Source organism: Sceloporus occidentalis, unplaced genomic scaffold (assembly GCF_023333645.1).
Source record: "Sceloporus occidentalis isolate IW3139 unplaced genomic scaffold, rSceOcc1.0.p SCAF_6, whole genome shotgun sequence".
Taxonomy (NCBI): domain Eukaryota; kingdom Metazoa; phylum Chordata; class Lepidosauria; order Squamata; family Phrynosomatidae; genus Sceloporus; species Sceloporus occidentalis.
The window spans coordinates 59,691,511-59,713,857 of NW_028316986.1; the positions used below are offsets into that span (position 1 = coordinate 59,691,511).

General features: G+C 39.5%; 1 protein-coding gene across 4 annotated transcripts in view; it reads left to right on the forward strand.

Moving 5' to 3' along the window:
* SMYD3 (SET and MYND domain containing 3) overlaps positions 1–22,347 on the forward strand; it is a 503,325-nt gene that overhangs the window by 177,824 nt on the left and 303,154 nt on the right. Inside the window, exon 1 of one of the 4 annotated variants that reach the window (XM_089528392.1) lies at positions 13,558–13,640. The exons of 2 other annotated variants lie outside the window; for them this stretch is intronic. The gene's annotated coding sequence lies outside the window, so the exon portion shown is untranslated. Of the gene's footprint in view, positions 1–13,557; positions 13,641–22,347 lie in introns of those variants that run through there. One more of the 4 variants, XM_089528393.1, reaches the window with a different exon arrangement.

The window sequence follows — 22,347 nt, forward strand, 5'->3', positions numbered from 1 at the left end:
AGTGTGGTGAAATCTCCTTCTTTGGAGGTTTTTAAATACAGGCTGGAACGGAATCTGTTGGGGAGTGCTTTGATTGTGTACTTCTGGTTGGACTGTTTGGCCCTTGTGGTCTCTTCCATTTCTATGATTCTATGAGATCTATTCAGAGGTACCACTGAAACCTATAGGATTTACTCACAGTTAGCCATAATTGAATTGATGCTTAAGTTTCACAAAAATGTGGGAACAAGCAAAGCTGCTGGAGTTGTGATCACCTCCAAATAGAGTGAACGCATGAACTGTTTCTGAATGAAGAAACTTGCACACCAGCTTTGCCCACCCAGACTGATCAATTGATTCTATTTAGTAGGAAAACATATAAAGGTCTTCCAATTCTAAATGGCCCTCACTCAAGAAACAAGAAGCATGTGAGATTTTGAGCATATCATCCTCTGGTTGGCTCTCTTGGTTTGCCCTGATTGTTTTTTCTTCTTCATAAGTGGTTTGCTGTCTGCCTTCTTTGTGAATAATGGTAGCACTAAGGCAACACTATCACTGGGTATTCTTGGCAAGTTTCTTCATAAGGAGACTGAGGGAGTGTGACTTGCCCAAGATCACCCACTGGGTTTACATGGCCGAGCCGGGATTTGAACCCTGATCTCCAGAGTCACAGTCCATTGCTCAAACCACTACACCATACTGGCTCGCTTTCTGGTTTACCAGCTATGGTTCTGATTATCTTAATATAATTAAGTAATATAATATGTCCCATAATATAGTAATAATATATATGTTCTCCTGATTTGTAAGTTTCCAGGATGCATTAGAAAGCCAAGTCTGAAACTCCCCCCCACCACCACCCCGCTCCCAGCTGCTACTTGGAAAAGAAGAACAATAACTTTGCTGCCTAAACTGATCACATGCTTAGCTGGACTGTGACAAAACTTCATAATGTAGTTTTATAAGTACAGTAACAATAGTATTTTACTAAAATCAGAATAAGAAAAAGCCAAATTAATTCCATTAGCTCTCCCTCACACACATGGTGATATATATATATATGAATTAATTCTTTATTATTTGTTAAGGTCTTATGATTTCTTAGTATTTTACGAGAGTAGTAGAATCTAAAATAAGGAACCGTGCTATGGTTATGTGACAGACTAGAGAATATAAACCATATTAGGGGAGGGAATGACCGGCTTTGCTCTCATTGTTAAACCTAAATCCATTTTCTAAAAGGTTAAGTTAAATTCCTTGTAGAAAGTAAGATGTTTTTACTGAATGGGTCTCTCCTAGGAAGTGATTTATAGAGGATTAACATACATTGCAAGACTGTTAAACAAGAAAATTATAATATTTTACATAACCCACTTATAAGGGGCTTGTCTTTTAATTCAGCCTTCAGTCCTCCAGGCAAACCTTGTAGCTAAGGAAATCTGTAGTTGAGGAAAATTTGACAGTAGCTTTGGGGCTGTGTGTGTGTTTGTGCACTGTGCTATGTAAGTAAAGACAGAATTTGATTATCTATGCTTTATTGGTCTTATTTGTTAGATAACTTTGATTTTTGGAACCAGTGTCTTCTTTCTCCACAGGTTTGAACAATCCATTGTTAAGCATATTGTCTGTGATTTTTAAAAGTTATTTTGAAAAGTAGCCCTGTTAATGCTATCAGCTGAGTTCTAGGTAGAATGCCACATGGAGATGTTAGTTCAAGAAGCAATATCTATATTACTGTTGCTGTTATATTTATAAGGCACCTTCTATTGAAGGCTCTTAAGGAGGCATACAGTACACTTTAAACAGTTGAAAACAATGTAAAACTGTAAGAATAATTTAAATTAGCAAATTAAACAGTTTAAAACAAAGCCATGCACAAGGGCAGATTTGGATAAAATCAGTTAGGTCCAAAAGTCTTTAAAAGCCATGTTTTTATTTGGCGCCAGAATAAGGGGAGGGTATTCCATAACAGTGGCACCATAGCAGAGAGGGCCATCTCCCATATCTTCGCACAGTGTATTGTCTGCTTTGGAACACGGAGGGACATTCTTCTAGCAAACCAGAGTCTTTGGGCAGGCGTATATAGGGAGATCTTTTCCTTCAAGTCTTGTAAGGCTTTAAATGTTACCATCAGTACCTTGGATGCAGACTGAAAGCATATTGGCAGCTAGTGCAGTTCCTTTAAAATTGTGTTATATGGTTGCTATATGGTGCTTCAGTGAGCAGTCTGGCTACTGCATGCTGCAATTTCAGAGTTGTCTTGCAGGGTAGCCCCAGGTAGAGTGCACCAGAGTAATCTAAGGGAGGAGTTACCATTGTGTAAGCCATCTCTGTCCAGGAAAAGATGTACCTGGTAGATTAGTTGAAGTTGGCACCATGCACACTGCGTCATGAGGTCCACCTGGGCCTCCAGTGATAGATCTGCATCTAAAACACCCAAGCTAATCTTTTAGGTAGAGAGGAACTGCTGGACCGCATCCCCTTCCCCACCACCTTTCCCTTCTCCTTTTGTGTCATGTCTTTTTAGATTGTAAGCCTGAGGGCAGGGAACCGTCTAATTAAAAAGATTGTATATACAGCGCTGTGTAAATTTATAGCGCTTTATAAATAAAGGTTAATAATAATATTAATTATTATTATTATTATTATTATTATTATTATTATTATTATTTTGTTACCTCAAGCAGAATGCATCCCCATCCAGGGCATGCTGTTGATCCAATTCCCAGACCTAGGAACCACCAATCTATAGAGTTTCTCTCTTACTGGGATTCAACTTTTATTTATTGGCTTCAGCCAACCCATTAGATCACCCATGAACTGGTTCAACATTTCCCAAGTTATGAGGCTGAATAGAAATCCTCCAGTACCATTCTCTGAAACCGGCCTTATAGATAGGAGCAGAATCACCATTAAGTAGTGCCTCTTACTCCCATGTCAAAGCTTATCCAGTAGCAAGTGGTATCAAAAGCTTCTGAGAGCTAAGCCTGTTTCAGTGCCATATCTTGGCCTGAAACAGACCAATGATTTGTTTTTCCAAGAATGCCCAGAACTCTCCAGCCACCATACACTAAATAAATTTTCCGGGAAAAGGTTTAGTGAGAAGATGGTAATTCTCACATACATCTGGATCCAGAGAAGTCCTCTTCTGGAGAGGGTACACTACTAAATAAAAATCTACTAAATAAATAGATGAAGGCCCAAGAAACACACCCTGTCCGTAGATTGTCTTCTGGTGGTGATGTCAAAATGACAGTGACAATTTGTTTATTTTTTATCATGTCTTTCTTCCAGGGCATAAGATGTAAACAAGGTAGTTTGCAAAATGAATTAAAAGAGCAATTAAATAAGCTCTTTATAACATTGAAGAAAAAGTAAAGAAGCTGTCTTATTAAAATTAAACACTATATTAAAACAATTTTAAAACATTTAAAGAATTCAACAAGAAAAGGGAGGGAAGTACAATATCCACCTTTAAAAGACCTGCACTGTATGTTGTATTCAGGGTATTGGCACTCAGTCACATTTATGGCTTTTGGTTTCCCATGCACACTCACAGACAAAAATGACTTTCTTTAATGAAAAACTTCATGGTGCCAAATAGAAGCAGAATCAGGGGCAACCATTTCAGGACAATTACAAAGCAATGTTTAGCAGAAGCAACAATCATTGCAACCTGGTTTAGCAGCAACAGAAAGTAATCAGAGCTTAGGCATAAGCAATCATCATCTGCTAAAAGTATCCCTATACGCCCATGTCCCTCCACAGGGGGAAAATGTTAATACTTGAGGGATGAGGAGGAGAATGTTACTGCTTCTTTCTTGATAACAGGCATCTTGGAATCATTCTGTTTCGTGTGTTTTTCCTCACTCACTCTGCCAAAGCTCATGCCTGCTAAACACTCTCCTGCTGCTGTTTGGTATTGCTGTACTCCATCCTTCTTTAACCTGTTGCCCTTTAAATGTGTTACACCGTGACCTCATCACACTCAACATACTCCACCAACCAGGCACATTGGTTAGAAATTATGGTCATTGCAGTCCAATGGTCATTGCCATCCAAGAAAATTTGAGGGCTCTGCTTTGGAGAATATTTGCTTCATTTCAACCTAGTGAAACAAGATGTTGTAGTTGGAACAAAAGACAAGTCCAATGCAAGAATGAGAGAAGAAACACACTCATGGTTATTTTTACTCATCTTCTGGGCTGTTCTATGTTTTGCCACTAGTACTGAACAGATGAAAAGTGCATGCAGATCTTTTATTTATATCTTTTATATTGAAAAAATAAACCCCAGCTTAGATCCTATTGTTAGTCCTAACTCAAGTAGATCCATTGAGTCAATGGTTAACTTGGTAAATAAACAATTGTGTAAGTTGCATTGATTTGGGGCTGAAACAGACAGCTCTAAAGGGGTGGCTCTATGCTGTCCCTTTGGGCGCCAGATTGGGGCTGCAGCAACTGCCTTGGCCCTGATCTGGTGTTTTTCCAGCCCAAAAAGAAGCGACAAAATGCTGCTTCTTTTTGGGATGGAAAAAAGATGCCCTTTTCGCTGCGGTGGCTGCTTGTCGGCATTTCTGCAGCATGTCTAAATGCTGTGCTGCAGAAATGCCATTATGCTGCCCACTGTATGGTCAGTGGGGTGGCGTGACCACCAGCTTGGGGGCAGCTTCGAGGCATGTGCTGTGCATACACCATACCCTCTTGAAGCTGGCATTTTTTGCCAGTCTGTTTTGGCAGTTAATGGGTCTGATGTAGAAAGGTCTTAACATGTAGCATTCAAGTCCACCAGTTTTATTCCTTTGTGTGTGTGTGTTTTTGGAATCACAAGATACAAGTTTTAAAGATCCAGTCACTTTAAAAGATGGATTTTTCAGTCTAGGTGATATATTTTTCCCTATTTATTTCAATATTTGTGTGTATGTATCTTTACATGTGCTTTGATCTTTACATACATTGATAAGAAATGCCCCATGTCTCTTGGCATTAAGTCATGCCTTTTTGATACTTAGCAAGGATAGTAAATCTTCAGACAAGTTTGCTTGCATATTTCTGGCTTCCCATACTCTGATGCTTTTAACTCTTCAGGGAGCACTGGCTGTTGTTTGGGAGTTAATGGTGTGCCACTGGCATTTGTAATTTCAAGATTCCTCATCAAAAACTTTCCATAGCCCCAGCTTTCAAACAACTCCTTCCTGCTATGGAAAATATAAAGTGGAGCCGGGGGGGGGGGGGGAGTGCACTGCACAAAAAGTCACACCACACAGAATCTTTGTCCAGCAGAGTCTGCAGGTTGCTACAGAAGAAGAAGTTTCTATGAAAGCACAGTGCTTTTGATGGGGGCAAAACCTTCTGAAGCATATCGATTGGATTCAGTACATTGAGAAGGAATCAGGCTAAGCAGCTTCATCTTCCTTTTCTCTGCCTTTCTGCCCTCCAAGTCTTTCATGTACAGTGGGCACATTAAGGGAACAATGAGACCTTTGGGTCTATTTTAAATGAACCTTTGCCTTGAGGAGTGATGTGATGGAATTGTGTGATAGCTAAGTGACACCATTCCCAGATAGAGGGCAGCCTGATCTTTAACCAAGAGAGTATCAGGGTCTCCTGGGTGCCTTTAGAAGTAGTATTTGTAAAGGACCTTTACTGATTTTTAGAGTAACTTAACAAAACTATCCTCGCTGTTGTAGAACAAGGCACGGTTAGAAGGATAGTATGTTATTCAAATGTGTTTTGAAGTAAACTCTTTTTCTAAGGAAAGAGCCTTTACAGGTGTGTATTAGCATTTAATGAGGATAATCAATAAATGTACATGGCCACCCCTTCCCAACTTTCATCTCCCTAAACAACAACGACAGGGATACCTATGGGGTTTTGCATTAGAAGACAGATCGATCTGTCTGTCTGTCTGTCTGTCTGTCTATCTTCCAATACACTTCAACCTTTATTTTCACATACTGCAAAATCATTCTATTATTGTTTATAAGAAAAGAAACCGGAAAGCCATTCCAGCTGGGGGAGGTTTGGTATTCGTTTTTTACTCAAACGAGATTCTTCCACTGTGGAGATAGTTAACCATCTGAGTGCAAGTTGAGTTGTCAAGCTGTGACCTAGACCTTTTCTCTGCTCCTTTAAAATTACTGATTAAATAGAGGAGGTGACAGCTGAAGCTTCTCCCTTTCATCTCCTCCTGTGCCACCAGCTATGTGGCCCACCTGTTATCAGTAGGTAGGAGGCAGATAAAAAGTCCAGGGAAAAGTGGATGGGAGAAAGCTATTGTTTTGAACTCTATTTTTAAAAGGAAGAGCACATTTTCAGGTGGCATCTGGTGACCCTAAAGGTAGGTGCAGTTTTTTTTAAAATAATAATAATACTATTTTAAAAAGAAAATAGCAAATTGCCTGCAATGAGTCTGTAATATCTGTTGCCATTGTCTACACAGCACTGCAAACTGCCAAAGACAGAATAAGTTTATGTAGCCCTATTCAGTCATTTAGTAACTGGTAAGAAAACACAGTCTAACGTTTCCCCCTAGATCCCCACGTATGTACTGGCTGTGTAAACCAGGTGATGGATATTCACTGTCCTTCTAAAGGAAGACATGTAGGGCTCTTGCCACATGGATAGGGACTTGAACAATCAATTGACCATTATCCACATCATTATTTATTTCACAGGGATAACTCATGCATTTTTCACACATTAGATACCAGTGGATATCAAACACCTAAATAGGTATTATCTGTTAGATAATACATTGATACATTTTGATGCAGCTTCTCATGCAGCTTCTGCTATCTGCCTCCTAAGGTTGTGCTGAAGTGATGGCAATATAATTGTATGTAAGCAGGATACCTGCCATCTTATTTTTCCACAATACAACACCTAATGTTGGGCAGTGCAATTTATGGCATTAAAAACAAAAACAAATGATTGCCCTACCTCAAAGGCATCAGATCCCATCTGACCTTGGAAGCTAAGTAGGTTCAACCCTAGTTAATATTTGGATGAGAGACTGCCAGTGAATACTGTGTGCTGGAAGCTACATTTCAGAGGAAGGAACTTGCAAAACCACCTCTGAATATTCCTTGCCTAAGAATGAACAGGCACTGAAGGCACATGCATACACACATAGAAGCAGAAGTTCCATTTACCCTTTCCCAGCCAGTTATGTAGCAAAATTAGGGAGAATGTTGCATGTCAGTTCTACTAGTGGATAAGCAAATCAAACTATCATGCAAGAGAAGGAAATTCATGATTGCAATAGAAGTGGTGTTAATGGATCCTCCAAAGAACTTGGGTTGTCAGTAAGTGTCAATGGGTTAAACTCTGGTTATTGTATGTGGTGCATACACAGTTCAAAATATGTGTAGGCCAAACAGAAAATGTTAAAAATGGTGGGTTACAAACCGCCATTTTGTACGTATTCACTACGTATTAGGGTTAGGAAGGGGCGGTGCTTCCGCACCCCCCTAACCCTAGTACGTAGTGAATATGTACAATATGGCAGCGGCCGTTCCACACGGCCACTGCCATCTTGACGTAACAGACGCTGTGCGTCTGCACGTCGCGCCCCGGAAATGACGCCACAAGTGCGCGACTAGTGCCTCGCGGTGTCTCTTCCGGGGAGCAAGAAGGAGCGCGATTTTCACGCTCCTTCTTGGCAGCATCCAGGAACTGCGCCGTTTGGCTGCTGCAGTTCCTGGACGCTGCAACCGGCGGCGGCGCGAGACGGCCCCTTCTGGGCTGTCTGTAACGCGCCAATATAAAGATTATAGAGACTAGGCCTTATGAACACATAATTCACTAACTGAACTAGAATAATCAGAAATCAATGAGTTAGCTTCAAAGTAAAATAAAGTCTACTGAATCTCAAGCTATATTGCAAAAATAACTGATGAATGCTTCTTAATTAAATACAATTAAAATATACAGACATTGAACATGACTAAGAACTATCGGTGGAAGAAGATTGGAGAGATTTTACATGGGGCATTTTTGATAATTTATAAGAAACCTATTTCAAAAATAATTTTCATAAAACTCTTAATTCACTGTTGACAATCAGGACAGCTTAAACTAAGAAAGCTTTGATATGTTTTGTTGTGATATATGTACTGTAACTTTGCTACCAAATTCTTTTCTACTGATCTTGCTAATTTTTTTGTTGAAAATATGTCTGAAGGTTTTGTTTATGGAACAGACTGACCACAGTACTGTGTTATGAAAAGCCATTTCATCGGTTTAAACTGTTCTGTTAATGTTAACAGAACTGTTAACTGTTAATGTTTTGTGACACAATATCAAATATGTAATTGTGTGAGGTGGTGGTGGTGTAGATATTCATCACTCTGTGTTTCTATGGCAGCATGGTTTAAGCTGTTTACATAAATATGTCAGTACAGATGGAGATGTGGCAAGTAGTTCTTGCCCCCAACACTGCATCCATCACATAGCCTTTCACTTTGATATGCTGTCTGTAGGGAGGGTGTTTTTGCCTATACGGGCAATAGGAGCCCTGGTGGTGCAGTGGTTAAATGGCTGTATTGCAGCCACTCAATATTAGCCAGTGCTCACGCTCGACTCAGGCTTGCATACTTCCGAAGTTGCTAAAATGAGTACCCAGCTTGTTGGGGGCAATTAGCTTACAGTTGTAAATCGCTTAGAGACTGCTTAGGCAGTATGAAGCGGTATATAAATGAAGCTGCTATTGCTATTGCTGCTATTGCTATATGACTGCATGAATTGCTGCTTATGTGGAAGACTTTGCATGTACACATGAAGGCCTCCTCTTTGTAGATGTCCATGCACCATATACAGACATGTCTATGTAGAGACTACACATTATCCTTGACACTAGGAGCAGAGCTGCTTGGTCCAGCTCTGTTTCTGTTTTTGTGTTTATGAAAGCAGATTACATAACAACTAAATAGGAATTATTTCCATTTCATAAGACAACTAGTAGCGCATGAGGTATGTCTTTATGCAGTTTTAGCAAGTGAATACTTTTGTCTCCAAATTTGGCTATGCTTATATTCAGAAGTATGGGAAGACAAATGTTTCAACCCATGGTGTTCAACATTTGCAGTAAGTCCAATTCTGTGATAGTCTGGTTTTAAATTATCACAGGTTTGGATCTGGAAAAAATTGGCTTGGTGCATATTTTTACAAATATCCTTTGGAACTCATTTTCTTGGTTGCGCTTGCAGATTCCAGTTTTTTTTTTAAAAAAAAGTTGGTGCTAATATTGTTGTTCAAGAGGTAGAGTAGAATGCTAGGTTCATGTATATTGATCAGCTGACTAGAGCAATGATCTTGGATCCAAGTTGGATTCAAGTCACACATAGAGCAAACTCATTGAAATCAATGTGAGTTTAGTCAGTACTTGTTTAAGCCCCATGGACTTTGATGGGTTTGCTCTTAATTATGGCTGTGTGGATTCAGCCTGTCGGTCCCACATCTTTAAATTAAGGTGTGTGTGTTAGATTGTGACTAATACCAACACAGAAGAAATATTTTAAAAAATCTAGAAAAGTAAGCATGGACCCAATACCTGTGGCAAAAGTCTCACAGCAACAACTGAGACATGATATACAAATATAAAGGTGATTATATAAAAATATAATTTGAATTATACTGAAGGAGAATAAAGATGCTTCTTTTGAAATGTTTCTCAGACATGTGTCCAAATATTGTATTAAATCAAAATTAAAATTGTTCAGACTTCAGACAACTGCTTAATAATTAGAGACTACTATTCTTTTCTATGACTTATTTGATTATTGGATCAGCCACTTGATATAACTGTAATTATACAATACTGTTTTAAATTGGAAATTTTTATGCAGGGATTTTTGAGGTATTGAGGGACAGCTAGGATTGACTAGATCTTTTCTGCCCATGACTTTCTTGCCCACTATTATCTTCCCAATTATATTTCTGGTATAGTTTTAGTTTTAAAATAAAGCCACCTTTATTTTAAGTCACTTGCACTCTCTATATTTGCAGATGCATTGTAGTGTTAAGGAGATCAGCACAGAACATAATGCTTCTGCTCCTTAAGCAGACACTAGAATCATTGGCCTGTTACAGACTGCCAAAATAAAGCTGTTTCGGGTCTCTTTGGACGTATGCTATTTAAATGATGCATGGGTCCTAAGAGTCCGGAGGTCTCACCAAAGCCACACTCCATTCCTAAGCACCAGAGTGCAGCTTTTGGTGCAGCTTCCAGATTCTTAGGATGCATACATCATTTAAATAGCATACCTCCAAAAAGACCTGAAGCAGCTTTATTTTGGCAGTCTGTAACAGGCCATTGTTACACTCTTAATACATAAGCACTTGAGTTGCTTAAATATTTTTTACATTTTAAAAATTACATTAACTACAGTTTTCTTAGAGTTTTTAAACAACCAAACCAGGCAAACAGGGGAGGAATGACAGGAAAATAAGGTCACAGTAGATAAATGCAGACAGGACAAGCTAAATGTATTTGCAGTGCAGTCCTAATGAACCAAAGTGCAGCTCATATATGTTGGTTGTGGCTTCCCAATAAAAGGCAAAATAACATGTATTATTGCCTGCTCTTTGATCAAATTCATTTGAACAAATGCAAAAATATAGCCACCAAATTTATTGGCAAAATAATGTTTGATCTTAGGCTTCAGAGAGAAAGAATCATTAACATACAGAGAGGTCTGTCATATTGCATTAGTGTGCAGGGTGAAGGACAACAGTAGAGAGATGGGTATAGTTGTGTGTGTGTATGCGCACGTGCAATCAGAGGATATTCCCCCAAACAAAGGTGTCCAGTTGTGGGCAAGAGTACTTTTAGAATGGGATCAAGATCTGTACTGTTAGCACATTGGATGTCAACCATATGGGCAAAAGCAGTGTAAATAAAAGCTCCATTACTAGCACTTGGCTCCACGTGCTTGGTTAAATCTGTAATATGAAGCTCCCTTTCTGTTTTGGTTTTGTTGAAATCTTAGCAAGGGAAGAGAGCCAGTGTGGTGTCTATGACTGTGGAGACCAGAATTTGAATCGCCATTCAGCCATGAAAACCCACTGGATGACCTTGGGCAAGTCACACTCATCCTTAGAGGAAAGAATGGACAAACTCTCTTTGAACAAATCTTGCCAAGAAAACTGCACAATAGGTTTGCTTTAGTGTCAAAATCAGTTGGAAACAATTTGAAGATACACAGCAACAAGAAGTCAGGGAAAGATCTGAACTGGGACTATACTGCATAGGGAAAGGAGGTCTAGTCTTCTCAGCTGGGACCTCTTCAAAAATTCTCACACAGAAAGTTATTGCAAACCTATTGGCATACCTGTATGGAGGCAGATATCAAGGTTGAAGATAGCAGTAAAGAGAGCAAAGCAAGGCACAATGCTCACATTACAGACAAACTCACTGAACTGGGCAGCCAGCTCTCAGGCCTAGCCATTGTAAGGATTGCTGTGTCTGAACTGACTCTGGCTCAGCTGGCTGGATGTTTAGGTAGGTTGGTATTACTGCCAGCATAGCATTCTTGAAAGCTAGTGAAACTTCAGCCCAATAAGCTTGCAACTGAATTCGAACACTTGGGGGCACTAGACATGAAGTGCTATTGCTGATGCACTTTGATATTTCCTTGGGAGTTCATGGACAGCATCAGAGAAACAGAACCAAGCAGAGACATTTATATTTTTAATGTCATTTTTAAATTGCCCTTTTCATTTAAAGATGCTCAGTGTAATGCCAGATCATATATCATATATAATGCCTGATCAGTATAATATAACATTTGATAATAGAACATTTCTCTAATGCTGCTCCCAAGGCTGGGGGAGATGCTGTGATGTGAAATGTGCTGGTTAGTGATTACCAAAGGGGCATACAGAAAGTTTATTGGGTCTTTCTTTCTAGTTCTTTGATTCTAAGATTACATAAGTGGGATTGTATCCAGTTGGTGTCAGCAGAGGAGCATGAGCACCGCTTAAATACAAGTTTGCCAGAGTGAAAACTGTAGACAATTCCTGTACCTTTAATGGTTGGTAGAAGAGAGATTTCAGTAACAGTTGCTTCTTACCTGATTGCTTGACAAGCAATGCCTGCTGAAACTCTCTCTTCTACACAAGCATGAGATGTACAGGAGTCCTCTACAGTATTCACTCTGGCAACCCTACTTACATATGATTTCCTGGATCTAAATTATTTCAGTCTCTCAGTAGAGCTGGTATTGAAATCTGCTAAACTATGACCCTTCACCCATTAATGTACTTTTTTTTTTGCTCTTACCATATAGAGTCGGCCCTCTGTATCCACGGATTCCACCATCCACAGCTTGAAAATATTCAAAAATAATAGCACTTCAAAATGCAAACCTTGATTTTGCCATTTTATGCAAGGGACGCCATTTTATAAACCCACTGTATATAAAGGGATTTGTGCATCCATGGATTTTGGTATCCATAGGGGGTCTTGGAACCAAACCCCAGCGGATACCAAGGGCCCACTGTATTTAGTAATGTTAAACCACTTTGTGTTTTCCATGCCTCTCTGCCAAAAGAGTCTCTGAATAAATATAAGTATTAAAAATATCAAAATTTATATTTGTGTTTAAGGATCACACTATTACTGTTTGTGCTGAGGGTCAACTGTAGAGTTGTATCAGTTGATGCAAGACTTGTTCTAATCCAGTGGTATTTTAAACTAATTCTTTATTTTTGGCCAATTGATCCCCATGCTTTAATTGCAAACTGTTTTGAAACTGCTCTCCTCTTCACTTACACAAGCAGTTTGCCACTGTCATGGTTGTTTGGATCCTAGCCTATAAGGTAACCGTTGCCTTACTCAACCTCCAAATTCTTACAAAACTATCCTATTGAATATGGAATCCTTTCAGTAATCTCACTCTCTGTTGTAAATTTGGATGCTCAGAATAACAAATTAGGCAGCTGAATATTCTTGGTGGTTTGTGTATGCGATCTGATTATATTAGCTTATTAATATTACACTTGATGCTATGCCTACTCTACCCCCTGCCAGTATATTTCTATTTCAATATAAGGCCAAGATGTGTATTCGAAAAAATGCTTCCACTAAAATTCAATCAGATCTGACCTTTGCTAGGGAGATGTGCTAAGACTAACTAGGGAGTATGAAAACCTTGAATATTTGATGGGGGTTTTATTTGTGAGTTTTGCATTTCAGACAATAATTTGCTAATGGCTTCTTGTTCCTGTGGGGTTGCTGCAATAGATGCTGAGACGGCAGAAGAACAGGGTATAGCAAATAAACCCAATGAGCTGTCAAAAAGAATTTTTCTACATCCAAGAAGGCTCTTTCTCTCTATTTGTGCTCCATATGGCCACCTCCTCTGGCACGCTCTTCCCTAAAAGTGCAATTCTTTCAAGACATTTTTTAAAAAATGTAATTTAATTTAAAGACTGGGTTGACTGTTGAAATTTAAGGTAAAAGAAAAATGTGGTGAGATTTCTCCTAATCTGCCATAGAATAGTAAGAACAAAAATTTCTCTTTGCTGTTGCTTAGCAACCTTTTTCATAGCAGATGCACACAGAGGGCCTCCTGATTGTTTAATGCCGGCACTTCTGGCTTCTGTCAACATAAAACGCTGGCTGCAGAAGTGGCAGGAGGAAGTTGCATTGAAACACAGGTAAGAAAGGCAATACATTTCCCCTGTGCTTATTGCTGCGGATGATGTGATGCTGTTCCCTTCCTTTGACCATGCCTGAAAGCTTTTGATGAACAAGGAAAATCATTTTGTCAATGTAATGTATCCAGAAGAGAAGAAACTAAGGCACAAAGAACTGAGATTTTTGTTATAGAGACACTTTATTTGTCAAATCAATATAATTCATCAATGTTAAAAACAAAATTGCTGCAGTCAGACCAAAATGGAAAGGAATTAAATTGTTGCCGTCATCACCACCACCACCACCACCACCATCATAGGGGATGTGTCTGCAATATAGTAATAATCCTATTTGACACCACTTTAACTGCCATGGCTCAGTGCTATGGAATTTTGGGAATTGTAGTTTGTTGTGGAACCAGATGGTGTCACAACAAACTACAGTTCATAGAATTCCATAGCATTGAGCCATGGCAGTTAAAGTGGTGTCATAGAATCATAAAGTTGGAAGAGACCACACGGGCCATCCAGTCCAACCCTCTGCCATGCAGGAAATCTAAATCAAAGCATCCCTGGCAGATGCTTTATAGAGAGAAAGAGTCTTATTGGATGTAGAAAAATCCAGCCTCTGCTTAAAGACCTCCAAAGAAGGAGACTCCACACTCCGAGGGAGTGTGTTCCATTGTCGAACAGCCCTTATTGTCAGGAAGTTCCTCCTAATATTCAGGTGGAATCTCTTTTCTTGGAGCTTGCATCCATTGCTCTGGGTCCTAGTCTCTGGAGCAGCAGAAAACAAGCTTGTTCCCTCCTCAATATGACATCCCTTCAAGTATTTAAACACGTCTTAACCTTCTCTTCTCCAGGCTAAACATCCCCAACTCCCTAAGTCGTTCCTCATAGGGCATGGTTTCCAGACATTTCACCATTTTGTTCGCCCTTCTTTGGACATGCTCCAGTTTCTCCACATCCTTTTTAAATTGTGGTGCCCAGAAATGGACACAATATTCCAGGTGGGGCCTGACCAGAGCAGAATAGAGTGGCACTATTACTTCCCTTGATCTAGACACTATACTTCTATTGATGCAGCCTAAAATCACATTGGTCTTGTTAGCTGCCACATCGCACTGTTGACTCATGTTCAACTTGTGGTCTACTTGGACTCCCAGATCCTTTTCACATACAGTTTCATTCAGCCAGGTGACACCCATCCTATATCTGTGCATTTCATTTTTCTGCCCTAAATGCAGTACCTTACATTTCTCCGTGTTGAAATTCATTTTGTTAGTATGTGGTCATCTGTTGTAGAAAGGCATCATCCAAGCTTTCCAATCTATCAAGGTCATTTTAAATCTTGATCCTGTCCTCTGGGGTATTAGCTACTCCTCCTAATTTGGTGTGATCTGCAGATTTGATAAGTATGCCCCCAATTCTTTCATCCAAGTCATTGTTAAAGATGTTGAATAGCACTGGGCCCAGGACAGAGCCCCGTGAGACCCCACTGGTCACTTCTCTCCAGGATGAAGAGGAGCCATTGTTGAGCACCCTTTGGGTTTGGCCAATCAACCAATTACAAATCCGTGTAACAGTTACGTTGTCTAGCCCACATTCCACTAGTTTGTTTGCAAGAATGTCATGGGGAACCCTTTCAAAAGCCTTACTGAAATCAAGATATACTATATCCACTGCATTCCCTTCATCCTAAAAGCTAGCAATTTTATATATATATAAAAAAAGAGATTAGAATTGTCTGGCATGACTTCTTTCTCTGAAACCTGTGTTGACTTTTTGTGATTATGGAATTGCCTTCTAGATGTTCACAGACTCCCTATTTAATGATTTGTTCTTATTTCTGCACTGCAGATACAGCCAAAAATAAATATGTATTTCTAACCCACCTCTCTCCATGGATTGAGGCTGGGAACAACAGACTGACAATGAACAAGATCAATTAAATTCAGACCTCATAAAAAGACTAAAGGCCACAAGTTGAAATACCCCATATATAAGAATAGTACAAATGAATTGATATGAATTAGTACACATATGACACAGAAGCACATTCAACTGAAATAAGACTGGTGTGTGTGGAATAGCACTACATATGTCAGCTGCAGCTCCACCAAGATTGCTGCCTCATGTGTCCTCAGATTATGTCCTTGGACTGGCTCTGGTAGCAGTAAATGATGATGTAGTACGCTTTCTTCGAAGATAATAGTTTTTTTTAAATGCTCCAAATAAGCGCACACCGATCATTAACATGCAATGCAGTATAATTATTCATTTATTCAGCTCATAGAATTGACTTTGCAGAAGGTTCATGCAATTAAAAAAAAGTTAAGTAAGCCCTTTAATCTATTGCTACTTGCTAAAACTCTTGACCCTGTTTCTAATTCTTCCTTTGACAAAGCCATATATTATGCAGTGTAACAGAGATTAGACCATGCATGAAGCCAGTAGCACAGTAAAGTTTTTTTTAAAGAGAATGCTTGTAGTAATCAAACAATTAATCTGTGTACTCTGTAATGGAGATATTTGTGTTCCATGTACATTTTCCCACATAATTATTTCAGTTAATTATCAACATGATAGGGCTGAACTACCTGCCAGCTGCCTTCTCCTGAAAGTTTTTTTCTGGGGTTAGTGGCAGAAGTTATGGTCCTGGAAAATCAAGAAGAGTATTCTGTAATATTTCACCAGTGTGAAAGCATTCCATATGACTCCCCTATCCTGAAAAATTACATGCTTAGCTGCAGTGTTCCCAGCCAGGTGGTCCATGGATGAATGCTGGTCCTCAAGCCACTGGCTGCCAGTCCATGCCGAGTTTTCAGGAAAGAAAGAAACAGTTGTAGCCTATGGGTTTGTCCACCAATTGAACTGCATCTATTGGGACCTCCTTTCCTTTAAGATGCATCATTTGATGGACTTTTTCCTACCTCACATGACTTTCTACAGGATTCACTCTGGCAACTCTACTTACATATGATTTCCTGGATCTAAATTATTTTAATCTCTCAGTAGAACTGGTATTGAAATCTGCTAAACTGTGACCCTTCACCAATCAATGTACTTTTTTGTAATGTGCTACACATTAACATCTTTCTCTCTGACTTTCAGGAAAACCTGATAAAAATATTGGATGTTTTAAAAATAATATGTGGGTTCATTACTACTGTTTTAGCTATAAAAAGAATGTGTTTTCCATTAGAATTAAAATTAGGAACGTTTTATTTTAGCACAAGGATTGTATGTTCCAGTAACCTGAGCCAGTATAGCCAATAGTGAGAAATGTGGGGAGCTGTAATATTTGGAGGGACTCATAATTTGTATTCCTGTCAGAATGTTATAAAGCTGCGATGTAATATGGTAAGATAAATGTTAAGTGTCTTCATAGTAGCATAAGCAATGTCAGCAAGAGTTCATGCGCACAAGAGGGACTAGAGTCTGGAACCAATGCAAGTCTCTCTCTCCTTACATATAGTCTTGATTTATGTGTGTGATTTTTATTTATACTGAAAGGGCAAGATACATAATTTGCAAAAAAATTTTGAGATTATTCTACAATATTTTCAGTGTAATGGAAGGGACAAATGGATCATAAAAAAGAGTAAACACTCGGAAATAGATCGTTATAAATTTCTTAGGTCCTTTATGTCTGATGTGTGGTGCTAAAAGACTTACATAGTGTTAAGGAAAATGCAACATGGGACATACAGTAATAGAAATAATGTATGTGAAAGTCACAATGACTAAGCAAGAGCAATTAAGAAGCTACACAGGTGAAAAAGCTAATGTAATTTAGAAGTCTTGAAAGTCAAGGACAGAATTATAGAATGTACAATTGGAAACACCTGAGATTCATTAAGTGTACAAGGTAAAATGAAGAAATACTTGGCTTGGTCTTAAGTGTGGGTTGAACTATGTGAACCAATCAAAATGAATGTACACACCCACTGGGTGGAAACTGACTAGTGGGTGGTGATTAACAATGGCTATAATAATTGCAATGTTTGCCAATATTTTTTGTTGGGTAGTTTGGAGATATTGTGGAGTATTGGAGATTGTGATTTGTAGGACATATAGTATTTGTATATAGTAGAATAAAGTAGATCTTTTATATAAGACTACTGAGTTGTCTGGTGTCTTGAGTGAGGATACAAGAGCCAGCAGAATCCTGGAGAAGTTTGGAGACATCTGAGGAAGAAGAGTGAGAAGGCTTGGAGAGTTTGTCAGGGTCTTCAGACTATTCTCTGAAACTCTGCTGCTTTGAAGAAAAGCATTAACCACTGACCAAAGCTGGTCAGCTCTGCTGCATAACAAGGTGGTGAGTTAGAGCCAGAGGTGAAGAGCTACAACTCCCATCATCCCTGACACATAGTTGAATTTTTTTTTCTTTTTAACAGCTGTTTGGCTGCTTAGTCATTATGGATTTGTTCCAGTTACTACAATACAGATGTCTAGATTTGCCACACGCATTCAAATGTCAAATAAATATATTTGGCAGGCTTTGATTGTTTTCATAGCCCCTTCTTTCCATGAACAAAGTATGTGAATTAAGGCATATATACTTCTCCAAGACAGCAAGCATGTTGTAAAGGTTTGAGTATTGGACTATGACTCTGGAGATCACAGTTTGATTCCCAGTTTGGTCATAAAAACTCGCTGGGTGACCTTGGGCAAGTCACATACTCTCACCTCCAGAAAATCCCATGGTAGTGTCTGCTTAAGATCACCATTATTTAGAAATGACTTGAAGTCACTCAACAACAACAACAACAATACTTCTCCATAATTCAAAATAGCCACAAAAACTTGAAATGGAAAGATGTGTTCCCTACCACGTATGAAGCAAACTTTCGAACTTTTGAAATATATTTCTCCCCATATATTTTAACTATTACTTAACTAAAATTAGTATCAGAACCTCTGCTAAATTTTTCAACTAGTTTTAAATCCCCCTCCTGCCATGCTTGAGGGTTATATTCAGTAGTGTCATTCAGTGACTGTAAGGATGGGCATCTGTGGCTTTCCAAATGTAGTTGGACTGCATCTCCTATAAGCTCTCCCCAAGCCACTCTGACAAGTTATGATATAAATATTTTAAATAAATAAATACAGTTGTCCCTCCAGATTCACGGATTCAACTATTTGCAAGTCCCTAGCTGTGCGCACACACACTCCTTCCTCTCCATCCCTCCCAGGCTTTCCCCTGCTGTATGAGGGAAAAGCGGGGAGGGTGTGCACGCACAGCAAGGGATTTGCAAATAATTGAGCTCCCTGAAGCCTTGGAACTGAAGTGCACCCTCCTTCCTTCCCTCCCAAGGCCTGAGAGAGGTCCTTGGACGTCACCCAAATCTTCAGAGGGAAGGGGGACACAGCCAAAGCGCCCTCTTTCCTTCCTTCCTTCCCAAGGCCTGAGAGAGGTCCCTGTACATCTCCCCAGCCTTTGGAGGGAAGGGGGATGTGGCCAAAGCACCCTTTCCCTTTCCCCTCCAAGGCCTGAGAGAGGTCCCCGGACTTCTCCCAAGCCTTTGGAGGGAATGGAGAAGCAGCTAGCACGAACTCCCATGCCTCCCATCATCTCAAACAGCTTACTAGAGCTGTTTGAGGCTTTGGAGGGGAAAATGGGCATATGCATGTGTGTGCGCACACACACACATGCTAGTCCCCCCCCCCCATTATTCACAAGTTTTTCCTATTTGCGAAGGTTCTCCTCACCCCCTAACCTCTGCGAATCTGGAGGGAAGACTGTATACTTACTACACCTGTGCAACTGAACATAGATTTTATTGCAAGTGTTACAACCAACCAGAACAAACCCACCAAAACAAAGAGAACCTAAGTGAATCCTTACTCAGGTTCAGTCAACTCAGTAGGCCTCTGCCAGTTGCGATGAACAATTGGATTTAGGCATTTTCATGGGGTTTGCATTATTCTGACATTTCTAATTCTAGCCAACTCTTACAGACAATCCAGTACAATGTTGTGGTGAGCCATGCTGTAAAAGTAGGATCAACAGGGAGTCATTCTTCTATTAGGCTCCAGATGGAGATCATCCAGTGGGGCTACTAATGCAGTTGCACTAACATGGTTCAACTGAAACTAAGCAATCAGAGTTTTTAAAAAAACATGCTCTTGGGGTTGGCTGTGCACTCCATCATCATAATTATTCATTAAGAGCAAAGAAACAGTCTTTTTTTCTTGGATGTGTACTTAGAATAGTAGTAAAAGTAGTTAATTTTTGCAAGTTTTTTTGGAGGGGGGAGTATTTTGGGTCTTTGCAAAAAAAAAAAATTTGTGCAAAAAACATTTTGTTTTCTGTGATTTTTTTTGTTTGTACAAAACTTGTGTTTCTGCACAAGGTTACAAAACTCAGAAGAGGGGAAGCTCTTGAAATTATTCTTTCTTTCATGCAAGAAGCAAAGATTTACCTTTTTTGTTAGTGTTCTTTGAGCCAAAAAGCAGACCACTTTGAAAGAATACATTATATTAATGTCACAACTTGGCGATGCTTCTTGTAGACCCAGGAACAGATGACTGGAACCCAGAATTCTAATCTGTCAGCAACAAAAAAAAAGCACATAAAATAACAAAACCAGCAACAACATGTAAGAATTTTAGGATCTAAAAGTGTTACAAGCAGCACTTAACATGCCTGGAGAATAGAAGCACCTGGTGAGTCTTTCTGAGGGTGCATCTACACTGAGGACATAATGCAGATTGACACCACTTTAAGTGCTGCAGCTCCATCTTTTGGAATCCTGGGATTTGCAGTTTTACAAGGTTTTTAGCCTTATCTGGCAAAGAGTGCTAGTGCCTCACACAACTACACATCCCAGGATTCTGTTCCTTTTTTTTAATGGTTGACAAGTGATAGGTGGTTGCCTGTGATAGGTGGTTGCCTCAACCCCCAAACATTGTGAAGCCCTACTTTATGCACTGTAGTGTACATCTCTCTCCAGAATAGGCTGAATCAGTCAGACAGATCACTTAGACAAACACCAACAAAAAGTGTCTCTTTGCTAGATTGAATCAGAGTTATCAGCTTTTGAGTTTTTGGTTCTGTCATTTAGATTTAAAGTATCACAGATAATATGGTGCTTCATACATTAAAATATACCTTTGTTTAATGTCTTTTGCCTCTTCATGTAGTCCCCTTCCCCTTTTGCAGCATGGTGCTAATATAAAGTTATCTTGATTTGTGAGCAGATAATGAGTAATTTGTCAGGGAGAATGACAAATCTACTTGTCTGCAAGAATGCTGACGTAGAGATTTGGTGCAGGCAGTACCTAAATTGCTTTTGTGAATGTCTAGAAAGGAAGCTGACTTTTAACAGTCCTCTTTTGTTTTCAACAGCATTCCAGGAGAGCTCACTTGCTCTAGTTTTAGACAAACTATGAACTCTGCAGCTATGCCCTGACTAGTTCAGGCATATGAACCCTCCTTTCCTAGGGTAATGGCATCTCAAAACCAACTGTGAAGATTACCAGTAAGAAGTGCATTGAACACAGGAAGGTGGTAGTTAATGCAAATATCATCTCCATAAGTAGAAAGCAAGAACTGTGCTGAATTGCCCTCAAGTTTACCATCCTCTTTTTATTTCACTTTCTGCTTAAGTAAGAGCTGCTCTCACTTTTCCCCTATAGTTTAGAAAGGGTTGAAAACAAGTAGAAGATAGGTAGATTGTGATCTACACACTGTGCAAGCACTTGCGATCTGTATTGCTACCTGTATAGTGAAGGAATCACCATGCTATCATATTATTAGCTGCCTTTGTTGTCCTTGTAGTTAAAAATCCAGTTAATGATTATAAAGTATTGAAAGTGGATATGCATGGGTGATGTGACCCCCTTTCTATGCCTTGAGGTTTCCTTTTACCTCTCACTTTTAGAAGGTCCCTCATAAATGACACCTGCCCAGCATCCATCCTTTATATACACTTTCCCTAAATATATAAGGGCTAGGATCCCAAGTGTCTTCCTCCTATAAGTTTAAAATCTTAGGTCATGTGTTTGTCGGTGCCTATATGGTTTAAAATTCACTCAGGCAGAGGATTCTGTTACAACAAAAACATTAACTTTATTGAATAGCATTTAGCAAGACTGTACTTCGGTAGAAAAGCTCAAACATGGCATGGTGACATTAATATAACAGTTGCAGGCATTTCACAGTTTATGGTTTTTTGTGGGTTTTTCGGGCTATGTGGCCATATTCTAGCAGAGTTTCTTTCTGACATTTCGCCAGCATCTGTGCGAAAGAAAATGCCAGCCACAGATGCTGGCGAAACGTCAGAAAGAAACTCTGCTAGAACATGACCACATAGCCTGAAAAACCCACAAAAACAATGATATTTTGATTTGCAAACCTTGCTTTGCCTTATTGGTTGTAAATGATGTGGTAGATAGTATAGAGCAGAGAAGCATTTCAGCCCTTTTGATTATGGGCTCCAGCATCCTCTTACAGCCAATGGTAGAATTAGCCCAGTGATGGCGAACCTATGGCACGCGTGCCAGAGGTAGCACTCAGAGCCCTCTCTGTGGGCACATGTGCTGTCACCCCAGCACAGAGTTGGCCAGAGTTTGTTACTAGCAAGCCAGAGGGACATGTCCCCTCCCCTCCCAGTCAGTCTGAACCATGATTGGCTGTCACAACATGTATTAAAAGTGAAATAATGTATTAAAAATGAAATCATGTTTATTTATTTTTTTTTGTAAAATTAACAAAAGCTAT